The sequence below is a fragment of the Dermacentor andersoni genome, chromosome 1 (genome assembly GCF_023375885.2).
Source record: "Dermacentor andersoni chromosome 1, qqDerAnde1_hic_scaffold, whole genome shotgun sequence".
Classification (NCBI taxonomy): Eukaryota; Metazoa; Arthropoda; class Arachnida; order Ixodida; family Ixodidae; genus Dermacentor; species Dermacentor andersoni.
In genome coordinates, this window is record NC_092814.1 from 354585359 (window position 1) to 354593968 (window position 8610).

Below are 8610 nucleotides of genomic sequence, written 5' to 3' on the forward strand. Positions count from 1 at the left end.
GTTGAACGTTACCTTTGCGTGCACGACTTGTTTTTGTCTACGTAGTAGACGGAATACGTAGCGAGACGGTGTTTGCTTGAGGAATTGTTGCGCGCCATTGTTCATAGCCTGCGAGAAGGTTAGCATTGATATTACCTCTGACGGATCATCGCATCGAGAATTGTTGGGCTTTAAAGGAGCCCCGAAGAAGCCCCCGGGCTTGGTGAAAAAAACAGAGTCCGAGGATAGCATATACGCTGCTGTGAACATCTCAGCCAAATTTTACAGTCGTGCGCGGCGCGTACATCTCGCTAGCGGAGCGCGAAGTCACCTTTCTTTCAGACGCTCTCTTTTCAACAGAAGCCTGGTTCTTCTGGACGCTCTATTTCATAATATAGCAGATTCCCATAAGCAACTGCTATTGGCCAATAGCTGACACCAATCAAGAAGGGCGTTTTGATAAGTTTGCTTCTTCCTACTGTTATCGTGTATATTTATTGACGCAGTTCAATAAACAGGCTGAAGTAAGCGAAAGTATATATATATGCTTTCGAATTTCGATAATAATTTCGTACTTCTGGGAGAAGCCGACTATCGTCTGCTTGTGCTCGGCCGCCGCAGCCCACATTACACTTTGGCCACTCTGCTTATCGGCGTCGTGGTCGTCTACTCTCGCTAATTTCGGCTAGTTTTGAACGCTCAACTAATCTCGAAGCACGTGAGAGTTAAGGTCACGCCTGCCTGCGTGCGCTTACTCCGGCCTGGTTTGACGGACGCCTTGGCAGACTTCGCTTCGTATAATGATCGAGCTATTGATAGATCTTCAAAATGCGCAAGTTGTATGTGGCTATACTGTCTGTCGGTCAAGCTAGTGCAGGACAAAGCCGGTCCGCGCTACGTAGCCCAGCCAGACGGGAGCATGTGAGCGCGAGCTCTAGCCGTGTCGTGCACAAAGGAAACGCTGCAGTTGCACACGTAGCTTGCGGTCTGCTACGTATCGTAGATAGTGCGATCGCCGCGGGGAGCCGCGATGAGTCCACTGGATGAGCGCACTGCGGATGGCTGAGGACAACCTCGTCTCGTACCTTTGGTTACGTTTGGCTAGTGTTCCTGTTTATACAGGCACACTACGTTTGGCGCGTCGTAGGCGCCGAACTCGGAAATAGCGGCGTCTGCGTGACCGTCCAAAATCAAATTTGAACTGCGCGCCACGGTGACGTCCGGTAGACGGAGCGTTGCGGGCGCATGCCCCGCTGCGCCGTAGCCTTCGCAGTGCAAGGCATTGAAGAAGGAGCGGAAGCACCGCGAAGGGGGTGTTTGATCGCCAATAACCCCGCTTCTGCATCGAAGTACTTTTCTTGCGGCAAAGTATTTCCTAAACAGCCTAATTTAACATCAAGTGCTGTTCTCCACTTCGATAAGAAAGTGGTTCAGGGCCCCTTTCTCGGGCTTTACTTGCCACAACCGCAACCTGTTTGTGATCCTGTGGATTAATTTCGACCAGCTCAGGTTAGCTGATGTGCACCTAAATCTAAGTATACACGAGCGTTCGTACATTTCGCCCCATTCGAAATGTTGCCGCCGCTCGTAGGGATCGAACCCGCGACCTCGAATGACGCCATAGCCACTAAGCTATACCGCAACTGAGTGTTGATTTGTTGGGCGGGCGCTTGCGTGGTGTCGTTTTGACGCTGCGGTGCTTTAATGCGGCTTTGCGTCTGTACGCCCTGCGTCAGTTGTCCACTCCACAAATTATTCAAAGTGGGAGGAGGTATGACGATAAGTCCAAGTTAAATTTAGGGTTTGGCAACTGATATAGGAAGTTTAGGCGAGATGTCTTTTCTCTGAACATTTAGCGTTTATATAGTCCTGCTCTTGTTAGCAGGAATAAACGACGCGTTCGTTGCGCCGTGGCGAGTACACAAGGTTTCGTGCATCTGGTACTCTGGTATTTCACAGAACATACGCACAGCAGCATTTGAATCCAGGACCGCCTTGTGGCTTCACCACAAACGCGTATTCCCCCTTTTTTTTACGTGGTATTTATTGCAGCAAGTTAGAGCGAGTAAACGAGCAGATGTGAGATGACTATTTTAGTTTGGTTTATGTATCTGCGAATATTCCTTTAACTTTGCAGTGAGCGTGAATGCTATTGCCATATTGCATATGATAGTGCAAGTGTACTGTTGTACGTTCAGCACGTAGCACCACAGCAGCGGCTGCCTGCCACAACCTCATCATTGCCTCAAGTTCCTGGCGCTTCAGCGGCTGCGCAGGACGGGTCTCCATCACGTGAGCCCATCAGCAGCATCCAGGAGGCGCTGCATCGGCCGCACCCTGGGCAGCCAGGTTACATAACCACCAATGAATCGACGCCCCTTCGCAGTCGGTGGCGGGCATTTGGCACGATTTAACCGTCGCTTTGCTGCAGGGGAGGCGCCAAATTGCACTTCTCATTGTCAACCATTTTTGCTTGCCACCGACTGCACTTTTGCTGCATTGCGTATGTCCCGTGCGTGAATCATGGCGTCCGAGTCCAATTGCGGGAAATGTATGAAAGTGTTGCCTGCTGAAGGGAAATTTTTGATCTGCACAGAATGTGATGTTAGATTTCATTTTGGCAAAAACTGTGCTGGTGTAGGTAAAAATGCCATGTCAGGCAAGGGAGCTACGAAGCGTGAAACAGCTCTGCCGGGACTGTCGCTCACCAAACCGCACGCCAGCCGAGGGTGATGCGGCGCAAAACTGCCATTCGCTCTCAGAGTTAGCCGCTAAAATTGAAGTTCTTCTGCCATTAAAGGACGCTATCAGCTCCCTTGTTCTCAGAGTTGATGAGCTTTTGCAACTCAAATCGAAGTAGTAGTTCTTCAACAGTCGGTTGATTCCGTTCAAGAATCAATTAAATTTCTCTCAAAAAAGTGTGATGAGGTCATCGCTGCTGCTGCTGCGCGACAAACTGCAGTGGAACAATTGCAAGAAGAAGTTCATGCCTTAAAGTCCACTGCATCAGATCAATCAGAAGAACTGGCGAGCTTTCTCAAATAATTGAATGACGTCGAACAATGCAGCAGAAAGCCGAACTTAGAAATTCATGGTCTGCCGCAAAAGAAAGGTTCAAAAGCTTCTGCCTATCATCTCTGATTTGGCACAAAAGTTGCAGTTAAAATAAACGGAATCTGATATCGAGGCTATTCATCGCCTTCCTACCAACCGAGATTGCCCGCCAGTTCTGCTCGTTAGATTCACTTGTGTTACGCTGAAAGAAACGTGGTGGAGCTATAGAGGCAGTTTATTAAGGCACTTGCGCAACAGGACGTGATCCCTCAACTTTATTTTGCAGACAACTTGACAGCACATAACAGAGAACAGTTCTGGGCAGCTCGCCAAAGAGGAAAAGAAAAACTGTGCAAGTTCGTCGGGGCTAAGCACGGCAAAATTTTCGCCAAGAAATCTGAGGGATCGTTTCTTGTCCGTATATCAGAGCATTCTGACCTTGATAAGCTTGTTTAAACATGAACAATTCCATTGACCTTGACTAATTCCACAAAATGAACAATGCATTTCATAATAGTGAGAGCATGAACGACTTCATCAGTTCATCAAGTCAACGGAGACGGTCCTTGACGGTTTTGCACGTTAACATCCGCAGTATCCGTAGGCACTGGAACGAATTCCTTGTCATCACAGAATATACCGATGCTATCGTTGATGCGTTTGTACTAACCGAAATTAACATTCATGAAGAGCTCATTTCTTCTTTCAAACTACCAAATTATTAGTTTTGCGCTAACGCGTCATGTCATGGCCTTTGTACAGGAACGATATGTGACGTCATCTGTGCCATCAAGGTTCACCTCAGCTGAATGCCTGGCATTGCATATTTCCTTGCGAGATACAGATATAACCCTACTTAGAATTTACAGACCACCCTCCGAAAGTACAAATGTTTTTGTAAATGAACTGGATGCGTTATTACTGTCCTTGCCTTCAACCTCACTCTTCTGTCTGGCAGGCGATGTTAACATAAACACTTTATCTCTGTCGCGCCCGATTGTTTGCGATTACTGAAATGTCTTAGATAAATCGGGGTTTCTTCCGACTATCTGTTCTTGTACAAGAGAAGAATACCTTGGAACCAAGCATGTGACATCATGCATCGGTCACATCAACGTTAGAGCTCCGTTTTATCATGTTGATTCGGCTGTAATCAAGCACAAACTGGCTGACCACTATTTTGTGGGCTGACATATTTATTTGCCCATGCTTAAAAAGGTATCATCCGAACACTTCCAGGTATCAATCCTCGACATTAACAAATTTAGTGTAAACATTTTGTACGGTTGCCCCTTCCATAAGTGTATTCCAGTCAAAGGCCTTAACCAAACTATCGAATTCGGCTATTCGGAATTTCAATACAGGGCACGGAAAATCATAAAAATTAAAAAACGCAATACTAACTTGCCTGGAATTCTTAAGGCAATAAAAGAGAAAGATAAACTTTGGGAAAAATGTAAGAACTCGCCTAACAACAACGCTCTGAGGAATTTATACAAAGTTCATAGAAATAGGGTAACTGCGTTACTTCGGTCTGAGAACGCTCATATTACAGCAAATCATTTTACGAAAATAGGCAGAACCCTCGAAAAATGTGGTTGACGATTAATCAAATATTTGGACGCCATCCAGGCCATTCAGTCGACATTTTCGGCAAGCATTTCAATAATTTGGAATCTGCCGTTACTGATTTCAAGGTTCACTTCGCTAAAAGCATCGTCGATTACTCAGCCAGCTCACACTCATGGTTCCGATAATATTATCAGTTCAGAGTTCTCTGCATCCTTCCTTTTATCACTGCTTGCGATCTGCGCAGCATATTATTCAGTTTTAAACAAAAGAAGGCACCTGGTTTAGATGGCATATCTATGAACGAGCTGCAACGTAACTTTCCCGTTCTAGAAAATATACTTTTATTTATGCTGAACGGTTATATTAAACTCGGATTTATTCCATTTGAGCTAAAAATTGCAGTTAAACAATTACACAAGAACGGCTCTTTTAAATAGGTTGACAACTACAGGCCGCTTTCAATTTTGCCCGCAATTAGTCAAATTCTGGAAAAGCACTTGAGCGATGACGGGCTTTATGCAAAAAAAAAAAGAAAATGATTTATTGCCAACTTCTCAATTTGGCTTCGTTCCTGGGAAGGGGACTGTAGTACTCTTGGAATAATTAGCTGATTTAATCTTCTCTGCTTTCGATAACAACGAGGTAGTAACGGCTCTTTTCCTGGATGCAAGCAAAGCTTATGACTCCGTAGTGCACGCATTACTTTTGCGCAAACTATATCTCTTGAGATTTCGGGGGCCTCTTTAACAAATTATTAACTAACAATTTTTTAATAGTTCACAGGTAGTCAAGATAGGCGATCACACTATTTCGAAGGTTTTCTTAAAATCTGGTGTCCCGCAGGGGTCCGTGTTATCTCCACTACTACTTAACGTTTATGTAAATTATCTGTCTAAAGCTACATCCCAATGTCAAATGTCTCAATAGGCCGATGACACTGTTCTTCTTGCCACACACTCTGTTTTCATTTCATCAGTTACAATGCTGCAAAGTGACATTGTGTCAGTCACGGACTGGTTTTCCAGAAACTCTATCACTATTAATTAACAAAAAAAAACATACCTGCTTTGTTTCCACCATCCACATAGACGAATTGATCCCACTCTCCTAATCTTCCTTCGTGGTTCACGATGTAACAATTGTCAATGGTCCCCTCTCCTACCATCGCCGAATGTAAAGTACATGGGAATTATCTTCGACTCCGATATGACATGAAATAGTCACCTATCTCTTCTCTGTAATAAAGCCCGGGCGTTATCATGTACTATTTACAATAGCCGCTTCATCCTCCCCTTTTCTGTGCGCAAGATAATAATTTATGCCATCGGTTACAGTATCCTGAGATACGGTATAACCGTATTTTGTCATTGTTCTTTCACACGGCATTCAAAAATAAACTTTATATGAAAACTACTGCTACGAAATGTGGCCTATGATGTTCTCATTCCCGGTGGTACTAGGTTGTTTTCTGCTTTACAGTTGCCTTCCTTTGATGCATTATTTTTTCAGAGTGTTATTTGCCGTCTTCTATGGAATAGTGATTTTCTGTTTTTCTGCCCACAAGACCACTCAGGCGTCATCCCATCTTTTGTACATCCCGACGTTATACGCGATTTGGACGTTTTGTGCGAAATTGTTATGTTCCCGAGACATTTAATTCCGTGCCCACGGAAATTTTTTCCATTTCATCGAAACGTGCTCTGAAATTGTAATCAAGGGAAAACTCATCTGACACTGTTTGATGTTTGTTTGTTTTCAGTATTTCTTCATGTAGCATTGAACCCCAATTTACTGCCTTCTCTTTTCCCTTTTTGTTTGTTCTTTGCTTTTTTCATTTTTTTCTCACTCCTGTAGTTTATTGCGTCCCCGAAACTGACTGCCGGGTACAGCCCGACAAGCCTCATTGGCTTGGGCTGACCCGTTTTGTATCTGGTGCTTTTACGACAAAAAAGCATTTATTATTATTATTATTATTATTATTATTATTATTATTATTATTATTATTATTATTATTACTATATGAGCTGGATACATGTTTGCTTTTTTTGTTTTTTTTTTCGTTGGAAGTGACTTTGTCTACGTATATGTCCGACGGGCAACAGCTGCGTGCCCTGCATTTGCACATCGCTGTTGGCGTGCAAACGTAAGATTCATTGCTACAGTGTGGTTGTGCATTGGGCATGGTGTCCGACTGCTAAGCGCTCAGCTCTTTCGTTTTTCCCGTCGTACCTATATAGCTGCTGCTTTTCGATAAAATGCGAAGTGTAAGCCCGCCTGTTTGCTCTTTGTGTGCGCACTTCGTAGCCACAGCTGGGATCCTTGTGTGATGTCGCTAGTTGCCCGAGTTCTAATTCGGGACGTTGAACCCCAGTAACCTGTCTATCCAACGATCGCTGTGAGAGTGCTTTTCAAATATCACCGCTACCAGCGCCCATGCGTATACTATTTTTCCATAATTCAGATGCGTGATTGCCTTGTGGCATATATACTTGAATCGGGTGACTAGAAAGTATCTAGTATCCAACGTATGGTTCCGACGATGTGGTGAGGATGGTCTTGCTATAGGCGGGGTTGGCCTGGCAGCACTGGTCGGCAATTTCTCCGCGTCCAAGCGCAAAGGAGGTGTCAACGCTTCATGCAGTGACGTTTACCGTGGGACATGGTTTGAACATTACACTGCAGGCATAATTTCCGAACAGCAACAAAAATGAAGTTTCATGTCGAGGTAGACGCGAAGAGTCACTTCATTTGTGCGGCGGCATGAAGATGAATCACAAGGCTCGCACTGATTTTTCAGCCTATATTGGTAGCCTGGCCCCCTTGTTCACGTGCGCATTTGCCTGTATTTGCTGTAACTGATCTGCGTACGCGAAGTGACGTAGTACTTGCGTCAGCTGCTTAGAATGCGTCAGTGCCTGTTAATTCCTGCATGCACGCCACACCTGACAGATGAACTGATAGGAGCGAGCTCACTGCATAAAAATTGTAACATTTTAATCAAATCCACTCCCATATTTTAAAGCAAAGAGATCTTTGTCTACGCTCCCGTATTTGGCGTGGCTGCTGCTGTTGCTGGGTCAGTCGTTATCTCGAGAATATACGTGCGGATATGCGTATACACAAAGTTTATACGTGCGCCGAATACGAGTGCCACAAAACTGGCTTACATTGCCCGCGTGTACTGACCGACTGTGTAGGACGCACCAATGTTCTGCGTAATAAAATGAATAACTTCCTGCAGAAAACCTGAACATGTAATGCCGGCTCATACGTAACTCTAGAGCACATAGATTTTAATAATGGAATAGCTCATTATATTCAACAGGTTCTGACTTTTACTTGGTACTACATTTAACCATGCGCTATGCCTTGTTCAATCCTTCACAACGGGTATGTTCTATAGCTCGACATTTGCCTGAGCTGCTCTGGTTGAGACACGCTGCCTGCTGCTCTCTTGCACTGTATTCATATTAGATTCTGGTGGAGGTGCTGCGGCTTTCCCCCAACCTGGAATTACGCACCAGAATTCTGCCATCCGTCATGCCTGACGACCCCAGGTCAATGCCAATGCCAATACTGGTCAATGCCAATGCGATAGAAGGGCCTGGCAGGACACGGGATTGGCTGGAGTGGACCAGATAGATGTTGAGCAGGAACCTTGCGGCGTTGACACTGAGGGCACGACCGAATGTACTTGCACACAAAGGTGTACATGCCACACCAATAAACCCTGGAGCGAAGGCGGGTGTACGTCTTGAAGACACTCGCATGTGCACACTGTGGGTCAGTATGGAAGGCAGAGCATATTTCACCACGAAGACGTCGAGGTATGAGCAGCAACCACTTTGCGAAAGTCAGAGACGTAATTCCGGCGATAGAGAAGTCCATCCCGAATTTCGAAGTGAGATGCTTGACGGCGCAAAGCTCGAGAAGGTGAAGGAACAGTCGACGGGTTTGAAAGGAAGCGGATAAGAGCACTAATCCAGGCGTCCTTGCGTTGCACCG